Source organism: Triturus cristatus, chromosome 1_1, assembly GCF_964204655.1.
Source record: "Triturus cristatus chromosome 1_1, aTriCri1.1, whole genome shotgun sequence".
Classification (NCBI taxonomy): domain Eukaryota; kingdom Metazoa; phylum Chordata; class Amphibia; order Caudata; family Salamandridae; genus Triturus; species Triturus cristatus.
The window spans coordinates 163085415-163109382 of NC_140579.1; the positions used below are offsets into that span (position 1 = coordinate 163085415).

A 23968-nucleotide genomic window follows, 5' to 3' on the forward strand; every position below is an offset into this window, starting at 1 on the left:
GCTAGCAACAGAGCTAATAAACTCCTGATCTGAATCAGTAAACTTGAGGAGGGCTATCGGTGGGTGTCTCGGAAGGCATAAGAAGAGATATGATGGGGTATGTTTCAGGGTCCTCCTTCCCCAGATTATATACAGACACTAGGGAAAAACTTGAATCAGAAATACCAGGGGATGAGACACCAGATACATTTTCTTTTTCGGGGAGGGGGGGAATTGTAAGGAGTACCCACGGTCTTAATAGATTTCCAGTTGAAGATCTAAAGGTTTGTCAAATAGGTTTGCTAAACATCGCTTACAGTTAATCAGGGAAGCCACAGTAGAAGGAAACAACATGGTTACTTACCAGTAGAAGTAGATTTGCAGCTTGAAGAGATTTCTGGATTCAAATGCCGTGCATTATTCTGCCATCTAATGGATGGGTCCGGATTCTTCTGGTTAGCCCTCTATTTCTATTTTTTTTTCTGGGCGTAGTCTGTACCTATTTGGTGTTATGTCCATTCTCCTAGGACATTAGACATGCACCACGGAAAGCCTTTGGGCGTGGTCGCCTGTCGGAGAGATGGGCGAAAACAAAACCTAGGATGCTCAATTTTGACCGGTTTAATGGTTATATAACAAAGTGAATCGGTATTCCTCTGAATATTGTTTTTTTTTTCTTTCTTTCAGGGACTTCTCTCTGTGTCTTTATAGGTCCATGGCGTTTCTGTATTGTTCTGGTTCCCTTGTGGGGTCTTGACGATCCTTAGTTCTGTTGTTCATATGTTGGTTCTTCTCTCTCTCTTTCTTTCCCAGGTTCTCATGCAGAGGATGGACACACCTTAGGAGCCTCAAAAGAAAGGAGAGAAGGTGGTGAGTACCCAGAGGTTACTTTGTCTATTGTCAGGATAGGCCTCCACCATACCAAGTACACGTAAAATAAAAAACAACACCTCACCTTATTGGGAGAGAGAAAGGGTAGGAATTGGACAAAGTAAAGAAGAATGTTGCATACACTGAGGGCTTTCTTTATTCCTCTGCTCTCTTTTCTTTTTGACCCTCATGTAGGGTATAGTGTTCTTCTCTTTAGCGGTTTGGACATTAGATCTCCCAAATAAAAATAGCACAGAAGAAAAATAAATAACTCACTCAACTCAGGAAAAAGACCTCCTCCTCCTCCCCTTTTCCCCCTCCCCAATATTGGCTGGTAACAATGAGCCAAAAAAGAAAATTCAAACAAAAACAAAAACTCTTCTCTCATGTTTATAGATTATTTGGTTTAGCCCGCGTCTTGTTAGGCGTCTGGGCAGGATATTGTCTGACAGCCTCCCACCCTCCTCCCTCACACGGTCACTCATCGAGTTGGCTGCAAACTCTCCTAAGTTCCACCACTCCTACGACCATCTCTCCGTGGTGTTGTCTTTGGCATCTATTTCCACCTGAAGCCGGTGTTGAGCTTCTGCCTCTTCCACGTCTCCGGGTGTCTTGCTCCTGCTGTCGCGTTGCTGCTCGACTGTCTCCTCGGCTTCCTGCTTCCGTTGGAGCCGATCCCCCTCCTCCCTGGAACCGCCGCCAATCGTCACAAAGTCCTCCCTCCTCAAGGCTGCCCTGGGTGGCTGATTGGTTCTCCGGGGGGGCGGTCTCGCTGTCGACCTGCACTGGGGAGGTCACAGGTTACCTTTTTGGTCACCTCCCTCCATCTCATGATGGTGCTCTGCTGTAACTACAAGGATATCGGCACCAGGCAGGTGTCGCTAGTCAAGGTATGTTTCTCCCCCAAATCGCAATCAGATTTTTGCCCATGACAACTTCCTGTGTTAGTTGGCTTCCTCCAGGTCTTTAGTGTTATGTAATCTCTCCCCTCTTGGTCTCGTCTCACTTTATAACGGGGAGGTGGAGGGCTGAATGTGAATCCTGAAAACTCTTCACGATGCAAACCTACTCCTACTAGTAAGTAACCACTTCGTTTTGCAGCATGAATACTTTTCTGAATTCATATGTTGTGCAAAGAGTTTGTAGTGGTATCCTTGATCATTCCTGGTGGTGGTGTCAAAAATTTGTTTGAGCTAGCAAATATTTGTTTCATTACTTTTTGGCACACTTCAGACTCAGTGTTCACTTGCATGTGGTGCAGATGTGGACTGATAACCATGTGGTCGCCATACATATTTTGTTTAAAAACATATTTGCAGGCCAGAGTTGCTTCTTTCTTCCTTGTCGAGTGTGCTCTGGGCTTTTTTTTTCCAAGCACACACTACTGGTTCTGTAGCACAACTGGATTATTTGCATTATCCACTATGCAATTGTGCTTTTTGTCACTGGTGAGCCCGTCCTTGAGTCTGCAAGAGACATGAAGAACTAGCTTCCCTTTCTGATCTCCCATGTCCTTTCCAAAAAATAGTTCACGACTCTGCGCACGTCCAGCCAGTGTAGTGGCCTTCACACTTGAGTCTTCGGTTTCTGGAAGAAAGCCGGCAGGTGAATTGTTTGGTTTGTGTGTTATTGTGACATGACTTTGGGGAGGAAACTTAAGTTAGTCCACATAACTACCTGGATCTTGTGTGTTTGAAAGTAGGGTTGTGGGTGGTCAGTACCTGCAGCTCGCTCATTCTGCGCAGTGACATGATTGCAATTAGGAAGGTGGTCGTCAAGGTTAGGAAAAGTAACTCCGTCTTATGTAGGGGTTCAAAGAGTGCCTTCATAATTTGAGTCAACACCCTCCACATTGGCATCAGTGTTGACATGGGGGGAGCTATTATCTTTGCTCTCTAGAAACCTTTGAATAAGTGTTGCTGTGAAAAGGCTTCTCCCTATGTGTCCTCTTGTGCAGTCTAATATTGCTGCCAAGTGTACCTTCAGTGAGGTATTAGCTAGTTCATGAGGTATCTGATCACTGAGGTGTCCTCCGTTCGGTCATGAAACATTCTGCTGTTTCTGCACCACATAACATACTTCTGCCATTTTCCTGTGAGGCACTTCCTTGTCCTTCTTGCCTCTTTGAGAAGGTCCATGGATTGTTTAGGTAGGTCCAAGTGTCAGAACTATATGTCCTCAGACGTCAGGCTGCTCACTTTTGAATGTATTATCTTTCCTCCCTGCTCGGAGAGGAGGGTGTGAGTTTGACAACGTTTCACATTTCCTTGCGCCATTTCCACCAGGTCAGAGAACCAGATTTGTTTTGTCCACTGCGGGCAATTAGGATCAATGTCATTTATGACAGCTTGCACTTGTTTCTCACTAGAGGTACGATGGGAATCGGTGGAAAGGAATATGCAAAATTCCTTGACCAGTCTGTCAACAGGGCATTCGCCTGGGATCGGCAGTGTGGTGCCTGGTTGAGAAGTCTCTGCATTTTGCATTGTATGGGGTACGGAACAGGTTGATGTATCGGGTACCTCACCTGCAAAGGACTTTTGGAGCACCACATCGTTCAGTTCTCATTCATGTGAGACGGATGCTTGTCTGCTTAATCTGTCTGCGTCTTCACTTTCTACACCTGGCAGGTATATCGTTATTAGGGTTATTTCTCTCTGGGTGGCTCATCTTCAGATCTCTTGGGCTAGTTTAGACGGCACATGCAACCGTTTCCTCCCTGTTTGTTTAGGGAGAACATCATGGAGGACATCACGTTTACGAAAGACTGCAGCCGTATGGATTAGCACCATCCTTCACTGTACCTGCGTCTGGAAGGCATTTAGGGCTAGGAAGACCGTGTTTAGCTCTACGGCAGTTATGTACTGAATAACTTTCTCCACCTATCATAACCCTCCGATTTTCAGTTTCCCCCATGTGCACTCCCACTCCTGTGTGGGGCGCATCCATGGTGATTGTCACTGTTAAAGTTGGTTGAGTGAAAGGTCTGCCCGCCGTTATGTTATCCACATTCCACTAGGTCACCTCCTCCGGCAATCTTTGCGTTACAACCAATAGATCTTCTCAACTCCCCGTTGCATGTGACCGTTGCTTCTGGATCCTTTTTAGGTCTCGGCTGGCGTAGGCTGCGCAGACATGCGCAGTCTCGCTGGCGAGATTTAGTGTTAGCAGGGTATTTTCAGTAAGGGGCTTTAAGCCACGCCCCTCTGTTCCATTAGCCGTCGTCACCGTTTATGCTAAACGGTGGACAGCCATTGGAACAGAGGTGTCTATGACGTTTTTGCTTTGCTTTTCGAGCCGTCCCATTTGGACAGACTCGTTTGCTTTACTTTTGCCGTAAAAGCTTGTTTACTGTATTTCAAGGCAGGGCACCCGCTTCAGGCACACCACGCTCCGTTTATTTACTTATTTGCCTGGAGGATTTGTGGCTGTGCGGTGGGGGGAGGAGGGGCTCGCCACGCCAGGCAGACAGAATCCATAGTATCGACATGCCTGTCAGGGCGCAGAGTTCAGTCCTTCCGCGATGGGTTCAGTGGCGAGGAAAAGGAAATACCATTGCTGTGATTGAGGGGGGGGAGGGGGGCTGAATACATGAACTTGCCCGCTCAGATGTTGCCCTTTCCAATGCTTGCAAAGTAAGCAATAGTAACATTTAACAGCAGCCGCTTTTGTTTAGGATAAATAAACCCGGCATGATGTGTGTTTAAACCGGGTCCTTCTCTCCAGGCTTCGCGTCTTTCTATGACCCGACTCCGCTCAATAGTAACTTTTTGGGGAAACACTGCGAGGCGTGGCAGCACTTCATTCACCTAATGTTCGCTATTGTCATTAGCTGCATCCGTGACTCTAACCCCAGAGGGTTCTGCTGGTAGTTTTCTCTGTTTTTTGTCTCGCTTTCTTCCGCACATTCCTGTGACATGGAGCTCGTTTTACAGGCGCGAGCGATTGAGAGAGAGAGAGAGAGAGAGAAGGGGAATGGCGAGAGAGGAGGGGAATGGCGGGGGAGGAAAGCGCGAGCTGGTTTGTCCAGAAACAGAGTTGCATCTGGCAGAGTAAAAGAAACTTGCAACTTTCACCCATAGACTGTGAGAGCCAAAGACCAATGTTATTGACCTGCTCCTCTGGTTGCAATATTAAGTTGGTACCGGGTAATTTAAGGCTGCCAACCTGCGCAAAAATTGTTGAATCTTTTGGCTGAAGAAGGCCAAAATTGTGAGCAGTGGGCAATAAGTGACGTCATTTTCTGAGCGATCTGCGTCCAAGACACTTCAGCGAGGCGCAATTCGTCAGGTCTCTTATTCCACACAAGCAGCAACGGTTTGGCAGCTGTTCAAACAGGAAAGGAAGTCTGAAGGGTCACGCAGCCATTACATCAGGCAGGGCTTGGGCGAGAATAGGGATTCCAACTGTCTAGCAGAGAATAATTTATTTAACTTCATACCTTGTGTTTTCCACGGCATTTACTACCACGGCTGTGTAGTTTCTAACGGCTGTAAATAGCTGTAATTTTGAACTTGTTTACAGGTGCACAATGTATCGACAAAGGAAGTGTCAAAGGCTGAGCTCTCCGTTCTGCTATTCGGACTCGTGACCTGCAAGTCACCCCAGATTTCAGCAGCGAGCGCTTAACTCCCCGATCACCCTGCCGGGTTAAGAGGAAAGCAGATTTCGTGATCCAAATTACGAACGAAAAATCCCTTTGCATGAATATCATTTGCAATCTAATATGTAATGTGCCAAACAATGTGATGACCGACTGTGCTTGAACGAGACTTTGTCTTCTTAAAATGGTTCACTTGCTGTGGGGCCCAGATGACGTTAACCACATCTGCTCGTCGTGAACCTTGAAAATACACAAATTACCGGCACAGGTAAAACAAGCATTCACAATGCAATAGGTCTTGCATTACTGAAAGTTTGAGCTATTGGCGTTGCTAATATTAATGCAATGCCAATAGCTCAAACTTTTAGTAATGGAAGACCTATTGCATTGCGAATGCTTGTTGTGCACACAATAAGGCAGTTACGATTAGCTGGAAATTGTGATCAAGTTTGCTATGAAACATTAACTGGAGTTGGAAACAAAGTGCTGGCTAGACATTCCTACCTGAACAGATTATTTCTAAATACAAAATTATGGAGACCTGCGTCACAAGATTTACCAAACAAACTTTTTTCTCCACATTATATGGTTGCCCCGGGGAATGAAAGATAGGAAACAGTGCTGCAATAGAGCAGACCGACACTGTGAGCTGTGTCGTCTTCAGGCACCCGACAGCTGCCGCAATACTGTGATCATCCTTACTCTTGTGACGCATGCGTGGGAGTGGATCCCAGGGTCATGGAGCCCAGCGGCTGAAGACAAAGAGGACCTGTGGCCTATAAACTGCGCTCTTTGCATGTCAGATGAGCCACTGGGCTCCTCGATGACCCATATTTCGGTGTGATCTTGTTTTCTTTAGCGCGGTCTAATTCTCCTTGCCGCACCGAAGATTTCTCTTTGCCATCTCTTCTTCGCGTTTCTCTTTGTTTTATATTTTCTTTCATTTGGTCTGTGTTGAACTCTTTCCTCTCCCTTCTCCCTACCCCTCTCTGCTGTATAGTGGCTTCCTCTCTGGCTTCCTCACTATTAATTATTTTTTCACTTTGTCTTCGCCCAGCTTTCTTCTTCATCTCTCTCGAGTGTTTTTTCCTCCACACTTTCATGCCTACTTTCGGGGACCCTCTTTTTTTTCTCCTCAACCCTGTTCCTCTTTTTCTCTCTCCCTCTCGAGTGTTTTTTGCTCCACACTTTCATGACTACTTTTGGGGACCCTCTTTTTTTCTCCTCAACCCTGTTCCTCTTTTTCCTCCTTGTTCCCATCTGTCTTTCGTTGATCCCTCTCAGCCTCTTTTTTCTACCTGCCTTCCCCTCTATTTCTGTCAGAAGCTCTCAAGCAGTCTGCGCCCATATGTTTAGCTCCTTTTGTAAAAGTATTGTCTTCAGAGCTCCTCTCATATGTACTCCAACCCTCCTCCCTCGTAAGTCCCTTTACTCGCCCTTTCTCTGTCGCTTACTTTCCCTCATGGAATCTCTCTAGTCTCCCTACGAACTTTGGCTGCTCCATCCCTCTTTCTTCCTTCTCTTTGTTTTTCTTTCTTTCTCTTTCGTTTTCCTGTTTTTCTGTTTACATATTTTCTGTTTCTTCCTTTTTTCTTTCCTTTTCTAGCACATATGCCTCTATGGTTTCCATTTTTCTTTCCTTTTCTTATTTCTAAACTCAAACACATCTATCTATTTATCTATCTATCTTGCCGTCCCTGCCCCGCTCTCGCCCCTCCCCTTCCTGCCTCCATACGTGGGGCTTGTGATAAACAGGCGGCAGGACCGCAGCTTCTGTTCGCGCCGCTAGGTCGGGTGCAGAGTCTTGGTGACATTCCGCAGGACAGGCTCAGCCTCCGCTCCTAACACTGACATAAACTGCTTCAGCCCACACATCGGCGCGTAGACATCAGAAAAACGGGGTTTAGCGCAGAGTGCAGTTTTCAGATGTTCTTCAGTTTATGCGCTACCGGTTTTTCCACAAACGGCGAAACAAGTGGTATTTATTTCCTACAGATGAACACACAGGCACAAGTGACCCTCTTGTAGTGCTATGGAAATCGCAAGGCAGTTCAGATTTATAATATTCAAGTAATGGCGAGAATGGCAGTGCTAATATAAATGCTGAAAAGGATAATACTATCGCAATAAGAAGTGCTGTTAGTATAGCGCTGCTATTGTTATATTACTGTTGCTCCTCTTCTTATGGTATTACGTTTGTAATAGTAGATGCACTTATTAATTGTTGTGGTTATTAGCATTACTATTTTGCTAATAATAATTATTATTATAATACTAAGAATACCCAGCGTATTGCAGATTACTAATCAATAGCCTGTGGTGGGCACATACCTACAAACAAATATTTCCGTTCAAATATTTCCGTTCTAAATTGGATATTGGCACTCAGTCGCGTGACTTGTATTTATCAAAAGTTGAAACGGATATTTGGCACCTATACATAAACCGGGCAGGTAGGCACTGTCAGGTGAGAGGAGAGAGGAAAGGCCGTTATCCTCAGGGCTGTGGTAAATAGGTCAGTTGCCTCGCCCTTCAAGCCGTGAGCTGGTCCTCTGACAGCCCGTTCCACCTCTTTCGAAGCTTGGCAAGTGATGCTTGCAATCAATAGTACCTGAAGGAATTACGTTCCACTAAAAGCACATAAAACAATACCAGAACGCTTCCATCCTGCGCAGAAATTGTTTTTGCAAATTGGTAGGTCCGTCTGAGAGTGACTAATATATTGCTCTTGCACCTGGACTCTTGCTCATATTTAAGAATTTGAATGGGGGGGGCACTCGTTCATTCCAATACTAGAAATCGGCAGAGCAAAAGTGGCCCCAAACCTGGCCTATGGAAGCGAGGCCCTTCAAGGCAGACACACACTGGTCCTGGACACTACAATAGCCTGAATATATAGGCGCATATTACTGCTACCCCGACACCTCACCGACCCAGATCAGGCTGGAATTTGGACTAAGAAAGCAATCCCACACCAGGCGCACAGCTGTTGTCATCTTCTGCCATAATCTCAAAAACACAGAGGAAAGATCCCCCAACCATCATATCTGGGAAGAGATCACTAAACAAGCATTAAACATGCAATAGGTATCGCCTTTCATTAAGTTAAAGCCATTTGCTTTGCTATATAATACCATTAGAAGCAAATGGTAATAGTATATAGAACCCAAAACATGTATATTTCCCAACATGCATTTATATATTTGCTCCTCTCAAACATTAATCAGTAATATATAGACAAATATATATAAATAAACCTGCATAGCTATAAATAGCAAATACTAATATAATCGCCTAGATATATCTGTAACCATACATATATCCATATATGTCACTCTATAAATACATAAGTATATTACTATATATATATATCTCTAAATGGAAAGATCTTTGCACATAACAAGCAAATAATTAATACATGCCATTCATTAGCAATTACACAAACCTTTACATACATGCATTTATATATATACATACACACACAAGTGTCTAAACATGTCACTATATATGCAATGTATAAAGTAAGCACCATACATAGGCATACAACAAATTATCAAACTTCGACAAAGACGAGACCTATTGCATTTTTAATGCTGGTTTGTAGTGTAGTCTTGCATGTGGGATGAGCGGTATGCATGAGGCCATCATGCCAATCATTTTTCCCACAGCTCTCACTGTCGGAGACTGACCCCCTGCAATGAAGGTGAGCTTGCACTCCCATTGCTTGAATACTCTTCAAAGATATCACTTTCACTGTGTTGATTCTTGCTCATAGGAAGATCTTTCCTCATTAAATACTTTTCAAGTTCATTGTGAAACACAGTCTGTGAAGTGTGTTCAAGACTGATATGGTGTTTTTTTTACTCATTGTAAGAGATTGCTTTTATAAGCCAGTCTAGGTATGGGTACATGTGTATTCCCTTTCTCCTCCGGTGTGTCACCACTGCGGCCAGGCTGTTTGTGAACACCCGGGGTGCTGACTTGATCCCAAAGGGTATTGCAGTGTATTATAATTGCTCTTATATAGCATTTACTACCCCAGACGAGGCGTTGAAGTGCTTTTGCGGCAAGTAGCACACTACTCTGGAACCCAAAAGGATTACTAGTGAATTAGTATAGTGAAATATGAAATCAATTTGATCGGTGAATATGTTAAAGTCTGTTATTTGGATTGAAAGGATAGTGGAGAAATGGAAGAGGGAAGGGTTTGGACATATATAGCGCTTGCTACCCCTAATGAGGTGTTGAAGCACTTTTAAGCAAGTAGAACACTACTCCGGAATCCAAACAGGATAAGTGGGAAATTAGTATATGGAATTATGTAAATTATTTTGATCGGTGGACATGTTAGTCTGTTATTTATATTGAAAACGAATAGTGGGAGTGATAGAAGAGGGAGGTGTGTTTTTTTTTATGAGAGTTCATAGCAGTACGAGGGGGTTGGGGATGAGTAAAGGGCAGGTGGAGGGGGAAGAGTCAGAGGGAAGGGTTTACAAAGGCTTGTTTGCAAGATATGAATAGTAAAAGAGGTAGGAGATGATGCAAGGAGGGGTAAAGGAGGGAAGAGTCTAGAAAGGGTTATTTTGGGGATCACTCTAGTGGTATAGGTTTTGGGATGAATTAATGTGGTAGAGAATGTATTTAGAGCTGTATAGGGTGAGAAATAGGGTAGTTCAGTGGAGAGAGTAGTAGAATGAAGTTTGAGATGAGTCCGAGTGGAGGTAGAGGATATATCACAGAACTCCCTTCATAAACGCTCATGGAAGTTGGCACAGGCAGCCAGTAGTGTTGCCCCCTTACGTATGCACTGCATTACATTTTTATGAGAAGTATTCTTTTAATAAAAAAAAAAAAGCGCTGGGACAGACTTTTACTTATTGGGTCTGTTGTGTGGCTGTTGAACTCTATGAGGGCCTGAGGCACACGTATACGTTTGTTCAAGTACATGACCCCTAGATGCCAGGGTGGTACTCTGAATTGGTAGTGGTCTTTGTTGACAAAGCAGGAATAGTTTCTTACCTGTAACTCCTGTTCTCTCGTAAGGAAATTTCCTTTATAGTCTTAAGCATTTAAGAGTCTGGCCCACATGGTGGTACCCAAGAGCACTTTTCATATATATCTTCTCAAGCGTAGATTTTCGCCTTTCTTCAGGAAGGCCTGAAGAGTAACTTAAGAAGAAACAAGCTTATGCAGCCTATAGGAATAGGCTACATTGGCCCAATTCTCCATCTTGTACTCAAAAAAGAGGACAGGAGGAAGTATATAAGTATAATTTCATGATGTTTTGAGATTTGAGAAAACAGCATGAATCTTTCACACACCCTTGTTGATAAAGATGAAGAAGGAGAGCAGGACAGTGTAGCCCCATATGCTCTCACTATAAGAGTTAAAAATAGAGACTGTGCCTTTAAGAACCCAAGGACCATCAGTATCTCATCAAGCTCAGCAGGTGACAGTTGCTTCAGTTCTTTTTAAGGCAATGCATGATAATATATAGTTCCCATGGTTACCTCTGTTCACTCCACTGGGAAGGAGCGAGGTTATGACTATAATGGAAATCCCCCTAGGAGAGAACAGGAGTAATAGGGAAGAAACTATTCCTTCTCTCAAAGGGGATTTCTATTGATAAAGCAAACACAAAGGGAACAGGGTCAAGGGTGATATGTATATGGCCGGATCCAAACTGGAATGGCGTGGTGAGCAAAATAGCAATGGATTAAACCCAGATCTGTGATTAGGATGTATGTTTGACAAAGTTCAACATTCCGTTCATCTTTTTTGTGTTGCTTTTTCACCCGAAGTGCGAGGTTATGCCCAGACGTGGGTCCCGTGCTCGCTACCCCACTGGTATCAAGCTAGCCTGGCTGATGAGGGATGATGCCCCAAAACCGGTCCCAGGATGCTTGTTTTCCAGTCCGGGGAGGAGCTCGCCTGGCAGTTCAGACAGGACAGGGTCCAGGCAGATTTGCATATGGCTGGGTCCAAACTGGAATGGCAAGGGGAGCAAAATAATGAAGGATTAAACCCAGATCTGTGACTGGGGGTTATTGTTTGACCATGTTCAATATTTTGTCCATCATCTTTTTGTGTTGGATTTTCATTGATAGTGATAAGCACTGAGTAGCAAGCCCATCCCTTCTAAGAACGGTGGGGAAGACAGAGGATGACCTCAGGTAGCCATTTAAGCAAATAGATTTTTGAGGGAGGTGTGTCCTACTTGAGCATCTGCTCTAGCATCAGTCTAAGCAATAGTGCTTGGTAAATGTATGAACAGATCTCCACGTGGCTGCTTTGCAAATATCCGGTACAGGGATATTCCTAAAAAAAGCAGCAGTAGCCGCTTAGCATCTAGTGGAGTGCTCGTTAGGTTTAGCTGATAGTGTTGGCTTTTTGATAGCACAATAGGCTACAGAAAACTATCCATTAGGAAATAGATTGCTTAAAATTGGCTAATCCCATACAGATAAAACCATAGCTGATAAACAATTGGTTTGATCTGCAGATATCACATGTCCTATCAAGATAAAACTTCAAGATTCTTCTCACATCTAGAGAATGAAGAGATATTTCAGCTGGAGCAGGTGGATTCTGAAAGAATGTCGCTAATGCTATGGTCTGATCAACATGGAAATCCAAAATAACCTTAGGAAGGAAATTTGTGCGAGTTCTCATATTCACTTTGCTAGACTGAAAAACTGTGTATGGTTCATGAGAGCATAAGGCTTGGCTCTCGCTAATCCTGCGGGCTAATGTGATTTCCACAAGGAAAGCGGTTTTCCATGACAGATGTTGTAGAGATGACCTTTGAATGGGCTTGAAAGGGTCTTGAATAAATCCTTGTTTTGCCTTGTTGTGCCTGCTCTTTTAGTTATTGTGCCCTGCTTGCTACTATGCCCCCTCTGCCAGTTTTTCCCGCTTCCCCACCCGCCGCTGCTGCCCCCGCAGCCCCTCTGCCGTTTCCCGCTCCCACCTCCCAGCAGTGCCTTCCTCCTCTATTTATGCCGGCCGCGCTGCGGGTGCACCACTGGAGCGCTGAAGGCGCGCCAAAGGCAAGCCCGTCTGCGCCCGTCCGTGACCCGAACGTGTCCAGCGCCAGGACCCCATGACCTCCGACCATCCATCCCTACGACACCACCACACTCCTCGCACTCAACCCCGGAAGACTCGGGGAATACCAACAGGCCTCACCGAACACGACCCACGGCCAGTTCTGCTGCCTAAACTGCCGCCAGACCCTCACGCCACCCAGGCCTCCAACACCACCGACACAAACACCGGCGACACCCTAAAATGCATCCTCCTCAACGTACGCTCCGTACACAAACGCGCCATGGAAATCTGGAACCTACTTGACTCCCTCTCGCCCGACATCACCTTCTTCACAGAGACCTGGACCAATGCATCCTCCGCCCCTGACATCACCACCGCCAACCCGGACAGATACAAGAACCAGAGGAGAGACCGCCCCAACCACCCTGGAGGGGGCCTCGCCATCACCCACAGGAGCACCCACCGCCTCACGACCTCCAGCAAAAGGTTTCCCTCCACTGAACACCTGCACTTCCAGATCCAGACCACCCCCAAAGCCACACTCTGAGGAACCCTCGTCTACAAACTCCCCGGCCCCTGGACACCCTTCGCCACCACCATCACAGACTTCATTGCACCCCACGCCATCACCTCAACGAACTACATACTCAATGGAGACCTGAACTTCCACAGTGACAACCCCAGCGACCCTAACTCCACCACCCTTAATGACAACCTCGCCAGCATCAGACTTGAACAACTCGCCAACACGCCGACCCACAGAGCTGGACACACCCTCGGCCTCATCTTCGCTGCAGGAAAAAGCGTAAATTTCAGCCACACAACGCAACCGCCATTGACCGACCACCACTGCGTACACTTCACAGTCGACAAACCCAAGGCACCCAAACCAGCCCCACGCCCACCACTAAGAAACTGGAGCAAGGTAACCGACGAGCAACTGTGAGAAGTTGGCCTGGCATATGCTGTCTCCTAGTTATAGGGAGATCTTGCACCAGTCCAATTCGACTCTTATTGATGATAGGTTTAAGACAACCTTTAAAGAAAGCTATCCTAGTGGTAGCTGTGGAGAGCAGCCTTCAGGCTAAGTCTTGAAGGAGTGTTAAGCTTATTGTTTTACCATAATAACCTCTTGAATAACCAAATGAAAGAGTAGCCCACACAGGTATATATATAAAATATATGTATTTATTCTAGACAGAATCCCACAGTCTCTTCATGAAGCTGTGGCAAAGTTACAATATCAAACAAGCATTGATAGACACAATAAATAGCACTATTAACATTGGGCCCCGGGGGGGGGACCAAACCATATACTAAAAAAGTGGTATAAGAACCACGACAATTCTACAGGCAATGCCTAGGGTATTCAGGATCACTGGCCCCTTAAGAATCCACCACAGGTTATGAGGAAGGGGACCCACAGGAGGCGCGTGCAGTGCAAGTAGCTGCTATCGGGATCTCTATTACAACCTATGGAGAATGTCGCAGTTGGAAATAAACAGTTTAAAAATACTTCTAGCAGGAGTACAAAGTTAAAACTTTAGACTTAAGCTTTTGAGGAGCCCACTACCACGAGAGTACCGAGGTACCACTGTTACCTGCCCCAGGGAAGCCGGGTGCATAGGTCGTTTCTGCTGTCGGGTCGCGGGCTGATTTTCAATGGGAAAATAGTCAAAAGTTCTGCTAGCCAAAAGTGTCGATGATGCCGTGAAGATCAAAGATGTGAAGATTGTAGAGAAGAACCTGAAAGCAGAGGGGACAGAGTCTGGGTCACGGCAAAGTGACCAGGAGGCTCAAAGCAAGGAGCCCTTCGATGTCGGGTGCTTCAAGTGGAAAGTGGTGTAGCTTGAATCTGCAGCCACGGGCTCCGGGAGGCTTCAAGGAAGGCCAGCTTCAGGAGGGCGACTGTCCCACGTCGGATGAGGGTCGTTGCAGTGTTAGTGTCCGGATTGGATCCACTAAGCCTTGGCAACCGCAACCCACGAAGAATAAACAAATCTGCTACAGTGCAGACGCACGAGGTCTGGGAGAGGTCTCCTTCGAGGAGACTGTAGAGCAGGCCTGGAGCAACCAGGGGAACTCCTGATTGTAGAGATAGACCTCCGCTAGGGCCCACAAGTCGAGAGACAAGGGACCGCGGGAGGCGGCAAATTGGAGTGTGTAAAAGGGCACCAACGGGCCACCGGAGGGGGCTAGGGTGCTGGTCTTTGGCACAATTGCTGTAGAGTGTTTGGCTCGAAAACGGGCCAAAGCACAACTTCCCCACTGGTCAGGGTCGTGTGCTACGCAAGAGGTGTCCGGTGTCCTGGGGTATTGGGGATCTCGGCAACCACGCGTTCCACGGTGCCCAAACTCGTTGAGCACACTCACTGGCCTCTGGGATGCGCTGGAAACCCACCTCAAGGTTTCTGGAAGCCGTCGAAGTTCGTGAGAGCAGCGAAGTTCCAACCGGGTCACTTGCAGTGTTTCAGGTGCCTGCCAAGCAGGGGGATAACTCCTTTATCCCAAGGGAGATTTCTTCCGTCAGCTGGGCAGCAGCAAGTCGAAGGTCAAGACTGTAAAGTTCAAGATTAATCTGAGGCTCTGGGGCCACGTTATTCACCTTTATCCCCAAGATTAGGGGAGTGTCCAGAGTAGTGCCCACCAATGGGAGGAGAGGCGGGAAAGGGTGGCTACACCCTCTCCCCTTTGTGCGTTTCCCGCCTGGGCGAGGGGCAGGATGCCCCTAAACCGGTTCCAAGCGGTGTATGCAGAATGAGGTCTCTGCAGCTGCCTACGTGCAACTCTGAAAGGACATTTGGTGCACCCACGCTGTTCCAATCCACATTATCCTGTCTGGGGAGATGCTAGCACCTCCCTGCCACAGGAGCCCTATTGTCCAGCTGGCGAGGCTGGGGTTTACCCCAGCAACAGCCAGCCAGGGTCGTGTAGGTGGCGGGCAGTGGCCATTTTGTGTTACTTGTGCACTTTTAAATTGGTGTCCAAATTCTACCGCTTTTCCCATATCGCCCCTCTAGCAGGGGTGAATCGTACCCTCATGCCCATGGCTGGACTGGGGGTATGATTCCTACATGTTTGACACCAAACACGATATGGTTCTGTGTAGCCATTCTCAAGTTATCGCGTTATCGCGATAGACTTATAATGCGGTTAAGAGTCTATGGTATGGCTAAACTACAAACAACCCAGCAATGATTTTACGAAGGTTGCAGAGAGGCCCTACTCATGTAGGTGTCCCCCCTCACACATACCTCAGCACCCTGCTTTGTAGGATTACCAAGGCCTGCTATAGGGGTGACCTATGAGAGTATATGTGTTGTAATGGGGTGGGATATAGGGTACCTATATCCCTGTAAGGTGTGCTAGCACCACCTTACCCAGACTACAGTAGTGGTCTGGCGGTGTCAGTTTGTATGGCTGTCCCAGGGTGGCACAATAAGTGCTGCAGCCCTGGTAGGCCTACTGAGGGACCCATGCCCTGGGTACCTAGGGTACCATCTACAAGGGACTGTCAGGGCATCCTCAGCATCCAATTGGGTTGTACCTAGGGTACTTCACATTAGTTTTAGGGAGAAAGCAGATAGGCTGGAGTCCTGGATAGCAGGATCCCAGCCAGACTAGTCAAAAACCACTCAAATACCAGGCAAAAAGTTGGGGGCAACCATTAGTCAGATTCCACCTTCCTACAGCAATTCAACTCCACCCTCCCCCAATACAACCACAACTATGCATCTGACGCAAATAAGGAAGCCAGAGAACTCCACACCTGGATCTCCAACTGGCCAGACGAGCTCGCCCCACTACAAAAAACCCGACATGCAACGCCCCAGGAAAGCCGCCTGGTTCACCACCGCTCTCCAAGAAGCCAGGCGCACCTGCAGACGCCTGAAGAAGAACTAGAGAAACACCAAGACAACCGAAACCACACCACCAACAAGGACACCATGACGGACTATCACAACCAAATCAGAGCCACCAAGAGAAACTTCATCCACAACAAAATCCTCGCCAACTCCACCAACTCCAAGGAACTGTTCAGTGCCATTCATGAATTCACCAACCCACGCAGCGAAGCCACAGACGTCACCCCATCCCAAGACCTCTGCGACAAGCTTGGAAACTACTTCCCCCTCAAGATCAAAAACCTCTACGACAACTTTGTCGACCATCCACCAGGCACCACAGACGGCCCCCCGCACCCTAGACACCAGCCAGCCCACCATCTCAAACTGCCTCAACCATGAAAGGCATCCATCCGTGGGCCACCAACGACCCCTGCCCCCCTCACATCTACCACACAGCCACCATTGCACCCGAACTACAACGCACCATCAACACCACCTTCAAAACAGGCACCTTCCGGGCGTGGCCAAGATGGCGATCTGAGCAGTCGCAAAGCTCGGAGGCTCCTCGCTCCTGGCCCCTTAATCCAGCAAAATCCTTTTTTTAGATGCCCTTTTGTGCACAGCGACGGTGGTACGGCGAGAGGGAGTGAAGCGGCATCTCGGGGAGAGAACGCAATCGAAACACGCTCCCGGACGACACCCTGCACGGCCCGGCTGACAGCGAAGCAAATGGCGCCCAGGCCAGGAGACGAGTAGAGCTGCGGAGAGGGTGAGAGCGACAGAGCCCTTTGTCGGCAGGAGGAGCACCGGACCTGGGTATCGTCCCATCCAGCATAAAGTGAGTGCCCGCAGCTGCTGCTGTAGAGTGGAGGCGGCTGCGAGTGGTGCAGCGGGAGGTCAGCGGCCACCCTCTGGGGAGCAGAGAAATCGAGGGCACGGATCACGGGCCTTCCCGGGCGTGAGTCAGGCCCCTTCGCGAAGAAGAGGCACATAATCTGTCTGGGAGGCATACGATGAGTGGAGACCGGGTCGAGAGACGCCTGCTGCCACCGCTAAAGAGACACTTAGCGGGCCTCAGAGGACCGAGCAACGGCCGTTAGTGGTTGGTGCCAAAGCGGGAAAAGAGGGGGGCGCCCAGCGACGACAGGCCCTCCTGCTGAACATTGCAACAATTCAGGCGTGAGCAAGGTGAGAGGGGTTGAAGCGGGATTCCGGGGAGAAAACGCGGCTGCAACCCACTCCCAGACAACACCTTACACGGCCCGGCCAAAGGCGAAGGAAATGGCGCCCAGGCCTCGAGCCGAGTAGAACTGCAGAGCGGGCGAAAGCATCAGAGCCCTTTGTCAGCGGGGGCAGCAACGGACCTGGGCATCGTCCCGTCCAACATCGGGTGAGTGCCCGCAACGGCTGGAGTGGAGTAGAGGCGACGGGGAGTGGTGCCGTGGGAGGCCAGCGGTTCCCCTCTGGGCAGAAGAGGGAAACCGAGGGCGCGGATCGCGGGCCCAAATCCGGCGCCCTCGTGAAGAAGCGGCGCACAATAATCACTACCTGGGAGGTATAAGTGAAGTGGAGACCGGATCGAGAGGCACCCATCGCCACCGCCTCAGGGATGCTTAGCAAGCCCTCGAAAACCGAGCAGCGGCCATTGGTGGTCAGCGCCATACCAGGAAAGGAAAGGGGCGCCCATCGACGAAGGTGAGACAGACCTGCGGGCCCCCCTGCTGAACACTGCCATAACCCTAAAGTGAGCAAGGCCAGCGCTACCCGGGCGCACTCGCGGGTGGGGGGGCTCTATTCTCGGTGGAGCAGCGGCGGATGATCTCCCCCGAAGGCAGCGATGGGGAGAGTGTAGCGCCGGTGGAGGGGACTCACTATCGTGGAAGCGGGGCTCGGCTGTGGGGTCCCAACAGGTTGCAAGATCGAAGGAGCAGAGGTGGGGACCTGTGGCGCTCTTCCGGAGAGCAGCAGGTCCCGAAGGAGCAACTCGCCCTCGACAGGGAACACTTGGGAACTAGGGAGAAAGGCCCACAGCAGCGAAGTCGAAGAGAGTACCTGCCACGCAAACGGGGCGAAGGACCTGGGAGGCCCCGGGCAGAGTGCTAAGTAGTGGCGTGGGGGGGGACCCAGCACAAAAGAGCGGAAGGTGAAGCGGTGAGCGCAGTGGCCTTGCTCAGCTGAAGTGCAGGGCCCTTCACAGACAGTTAGAAGAGAAGTACAGCGGGAAGACAGTGTGCATCCCTCTGAGCCCCAAGGAACCAAAGGGCATAGAGAACAGCATCTGGGTGCCTCGGGGGACACCAGAGAGCAGTTGAGCGTGAAACAAAGATCGGTGGGGCGGAGGGGCCTGGAAAAATCTGATCACTGCAAATTAAGTTAAAATTCAGTCTGAACCAAAATTATACTAAGCAGTGCCACCCCTGTGACACGCGCGCAAAATAAGTGCGGAGGACGACTTCCTGCTGGCTGGAGGCCCCAAGATGTCCACAGTGAGGAAGAAAGGGGAGAGACCACTAAAAGAGATGCTTGCCAAAGGCTCCACGTCAGGGGAGAAAGGGGCTCGAACGTCTCCGGCCCCTAAACCACAGGCAGAACAAGGAGTAGGCGAGGTGCCAATCACCCACGCATTCCTTCGAAACACTAACACTCTCCGGGAGGATTTTCAAACGCTCAAACATGAAGTGGCAGGAGAGGTGAGAGATCTGCCGCGATGTAGCTGAGAGCGGGTAGCCGCTATAGAAGACCGTGAACAAACCAAAAGTGAGGAGATCGAGTAACTGCAACGGGAACTTATACGCCTCAAAGACCAACAGTTGGACCTCTAGGCCCATGCGGAGGACCTCGAAAATCGGTCAAGGCGGAATAACATCCACGTTAGAGGGGTTCCACAGAAAGAAGAGGGGGCCGACGTCGCCCAGGGTATGTGAAGAGAAATTCTGGGAGAGGCCTCCGACTTTGACATCCGCATTGACCGAGCGCACCGGGTGGGCTTGGCGACATGGGTGCCAGCCCCTCCGCCAGACATACTGGCCTTCCTACCGGACTTCCCACTCAAAGAACACATACTACACGAAGCTAGGCTGAAGAAACCCCTCAAGTATCAAGGTCATTCAGTAGCACTCTATCAGGATCTGGCCTCCATCACTTTACAGAAGAGGAAAGCTTTCAGGGAGGTGACAACATACTTGAAGGAAAAGGGAGAGACATACTCCTGGGGTCACCCTTTCCGCTTGATCTTTAAGTGGAATGGCAAACTTCACCAACTGCGATCTCCCCAAGAAACATGTGCGTTCCTTGGACTAGAGCATCAGAGCACGGACGAGTCACCCAGCCGCGCACGGAAATTTTCAGGGGGAGGATGGCAGAAAGTAGGCCGCAGACGCTCGCCTAATCTAGAATCGCGACCGGACTACATAACCATGACACAAGAATGGCAGCCCTGGAAGCGGTCTTGAAAGATACCACATCACCGGACAGACTTCGATTTGCACGATGGGATACAACAGCACTGAACTATAGCTGGCTGGAGGGGGGCTGGGGGCTGCCGGGTCACTTGGGCCACACATACACCCCGACTTTTTCATTCCCACATGCCCGCGTTCTCGGATGATGGACTATGGTAAAACTTTGGGATTGATCCGTTGGGGTTAGGGAGGGAACGGGGGGGAACCGGGAGGTAGGGGTTGAGGGGGCCTCAAGAGGCGGGGAAGGGGGGCGGGAGGGAATCGGACTTGGAGCAGAGCACAGGAGCAAGGGAGGCAATGCTCTAAACGGGTTGAGGGGGTGCAGTTGGGGTTAGGGAGGAGGGGGGAAAGGGGAACCGGTGTGCTGCTTGGGGTGGGGCCTAGACAAAGGCCAGAGTCACTAATGAACAGAACCAAGGTCCGGGGGTACAGCTACACAACTGGTGAGGGCAGGCTCCTAATGATACCGCAGACACCACTCGTGACCACTTCATGTCGCGATCCACTCTTCAGTTGATTACCCTTAACGTGAAGGGGCTAAACAACCCCATTAAGAGGCGAGCTATTCTGTCCTACTTGGAGAACTCAGGGGCAGCAGTGTGCCTCTTGCAGGAAACCCATCTCCTTCCCAAAGATTGGCACAGAATGAGGTCCCACGCCTTTCCACAACAATTTTATTCCGCTACAGGAGACAAGAAGGCAGGGGTAGCTATATTGTTTGCCAGAAAGTTTCAGGGCAAAGTGGGAGATAAAGTGGCAGAGGTAAAGGGCAGTCTACTGGCATACAGGATATGGGTGGGGGGGGGGGGCTCCCCTGGTGGTAGGGTCCCTTTATGTCCCCAACTCAGAACGAAAAAAACTTCCTTAAGGGAGCCATGTCAGAAGTTCTTAGTTCCCAAGATCGGAGGATATTAGTGGGAGGTGACCTTAATCTTGTCATGGACTCGGCGAAAGACAGATCAGGTCAACGCGATGGCCAAACAGGAACCCCATCAAAGAATGGGAGGGACTGGCTGGAAAGCAGAGGCCTGGTGGACGTTTGGCGCGAGGCTCATCCCCAGGGCACGCAATTCTCATTCTATTCCAACGCACACCACACATATGCCAGACTTGACCATTTTAAAGGATCTACCGAACTAAACGCATTAGCAGATGCAGTGGACATTACCCCAGTTGCACTCTCTGACCATGACGCAGTGACACTGACACTTGACATGCCCCCGACTCAGACCGAAAGTGAGGTGGCTACTAAGAGAATTTGCTTACACGCAAAGGTGTACCCCAACAGCTACACAAATGCATCACTGACTATCTTGCGACAAACGACATTCCGGACACACCTCTAGCAGCAATATAGGGGCACTCAAAGCATTAGTGAGGGGCGAACTGATAGCTATTTCCGCCGCGGAAGCTCGAGAACGGAAAGAAAAGAACTGCTTCTGGCAAATGTGGTGGAATTGGAAAGAGTGCACAGTCGAACCGGCGCTCCTAGAGTATGGCGCCAATTGAAAGCAGCCAGAGCGCAACTAGCGAGTCTGGATCTAGACAGAGCTGAATATGCAGCTCTGCGGCTCAAACACTCATTATATTGGGGGAGATAAAACAGGACGTCTCCTAGCGAGTAAACTTAGAGCCCGCAAAGAGCGCTCCAAAATTCTGACCCTTTAAAATACCAAGGGAGAAAGGGTGGAACAAGACGATCAGATAGCCGAAACCTTCCGGGAATTCTATGCCTCTATATGGAAAAGATCCGCAACTGAGTGCGGATGGTGTGGCATATCTCCAACATGCCGCTACGACTGCATTGAACACGGCAGGGGCGGAAGCCTTAGATGCACCTATTAGGACTGAAGAAGTGATGGGGCAATTTCTCGTCTCAAACCTCTGAAAGCACCAGGGCCGGATGGCTTTTCGGCTGGGTTTTAAACGTTCTGTCCACTCCTAGCCCCGATTTTAACTCGCCTTTTCAACTCCTTCCAGTGCCCTGGATCTATTCCCTCAGATATGCTAGCTGCTGATATTGTTGTCCTTCCCAAACCTGGGAAGGACTCAACCCAATGTAGCTCCTACCAGATTTCCCTACTCAACCTGGACTTAAAAGTTGTTCACAGGGGTTCTAGCGGCCAGACTAGGCCCACGTATGCCTGGTATCATCAAACCAGACCAGTCCGGCTTTATACCCAATCGACAGAACAGTGACAATACCAAACGCATTCTGCATCTAATTAAAGCCCACCGCACCAAGATGAATGCCCTGCTGCTGTCGATTGATGCCGAAAAGGCATTCGATAGAGTCGATTGGAGTTTCTTGGGCAAAACCCTGGCTCATTTTGGCATCGGAGATCGGTTCAGAGCCTGGGTGGCAAGTTGTTACGACAAGCCCGAGCTATGATAAAGGTCAATGGGACCATCTCACAGCCCTTCGACATCCAACGGGGTACGAGGCAGGGATGCCCGATATCGCCTCTCCTCTTTGCGCTCTACGAGGAGCCTCTAGCAGAGAGGATAAGCGATAACCCCGATATCCTTGGCAATAAGTCTGTATGCGGCTGATATTTTGGCGACCCTGGAGGCACCTGAGCGCTCGGTGCCAGCCTTCCTTCGGGAATTGACTTCCTTTGGCAGGGTTTCCGATTTTAAAATAAATATGGGGAAATCAATGATCCTGCCCCTAGGCCTAAATGAGAACCTATACATGGGAGCGCAAGGGGAGTACGGAGAACTCCAATCCCAAGCTTCGATCCCATACCTGGGGAAAGTCCTGGCCCCTTCTATTGAGCAAACAGTCGCGAACAACTACACCAAACTCCTCTCACAATTCCAGAAAGATCTTAGTCAATGGCAGAAGCACCCTTTGTCGCTCCTTGGCCGCATCGCTGCCGTCATAATGTCCATACTACCTAAAGTGTTATACATTTTCCAGACTGTTCCGGCATGGCCCCTGTCGGGGACCATTCACAAGCTGCAAGGGGCGGTGCAAAACTTTATCTGGGCTGGAGCGCGGCCTCGGATGCGCAGAGATTTATCCCACAGACCCCCTGACGAAGGGGGGCTGGGTATCCCAAACTACCTGGAATACTTTCGGGCGACGCAACTTAGGCAAAAGAGATGGCTGTTTCAAGATCGGGCACTGGCTAAATTATTCCTGTGGAAGGTACCCTTTTTAAAGCGTTCAGATAGGGCACCGAACCTCAAAGGCTCCCCACTTACACGCACAGTGATGTGAGTTTGGGACACGGTAGCGACACGGTAGCGGTTAAACGCGGATTCACATCCTTCCCCTCACCATTAACACCCCTGCTTGACAATCCAGAAATTCCACCAGGGCTGGAGGAGCGGGTGTTCTCGCATTGGCGGGCTTCGAGCTGCAAGTCGGCAGGACATTTATTTGATCTAGAGGGGTTCCCCAAGTTCTCAGACGTGTCACAAGCCTAAGATATCCGAGAACCAAAGTGATTCCAATACTTCCAAATCCGTCATTGGATCCTACACCCCGACGTGTGCCCGCTAGTTGGCAGAAAACTGATGACATATGAGAAATGGCTTATAACCAAATACTCAGACAAAAAGATGATCTCTGAACTTTACAATATGCTTCGTCCAACGGCTTCCTCTGTGCCTTCAGCCGAGCAGAAGCGATGGGCGTGGGAATTGGGGAGAGATCTCTTCAGAGAAAGAGTTGCGCGATATTTACTTCAGGGTGAACCATACAGCCTGAAATACGGCAAGTATAGAAACGGCGGTCAAAGAGGTAACCTACTGGTATTGGACACCTGCCAGACTAAATAAAGGGAATCCGGCCGGTAGACCGACCTGCTGGAGGGGTTGAGACGAGGAGGGGACGCTGACTCACCTACTCTGGGACTGTAGGGAACTGATGGGATACTGGACTGCTGTCCTAGACGACATCGACAAACAATTTGAGACGGAAATACCTCGCTTCCCTGCCTACACATTGCAGGGGCTTCCCAACACTCACATATCCACTAAAGTCAGTCAAGGGGAAACAGATGGGCCTAGCAACGGGAGCATCTGTCCAACACATTCCCTCTCTATGGGGCACACAGACTCTACCGACACACGGGATGGCTATACAAGTAATGGCACATTATTGGTATGGAGAGAATCCAAGCCAACCTCACGCAATCAGCAGACTC

General features: G+C 49.0%; 1 protein-coding gene across 5 annotated transcripts in view; it reads right to left on the reverse strand.

Moving 5' to 3' along the window:
• The window catches only part of TLK2 (tousled like kinase 2), a 2417851-nt gene that overhangs the window by 1847432 nt on the left and 546451 nt on the right, over positions 1-23968 (reverse strand). Inside the window, exon 1 of one of the 5 annotated variants that reach the window (XM_085624081.1) lies at positions 344-822. The exons of the other annotated variants lie outside the window; for them this stretch is intronic. The gene's annotated coding sequence lies outside the window, so the exon portion shown is untranslated. Of the gene's footprint in view, positions 1-343; positions 823-23968 lie in introns of those variants that run through there. 5 annotated transcript variants of the gene reach the window in all.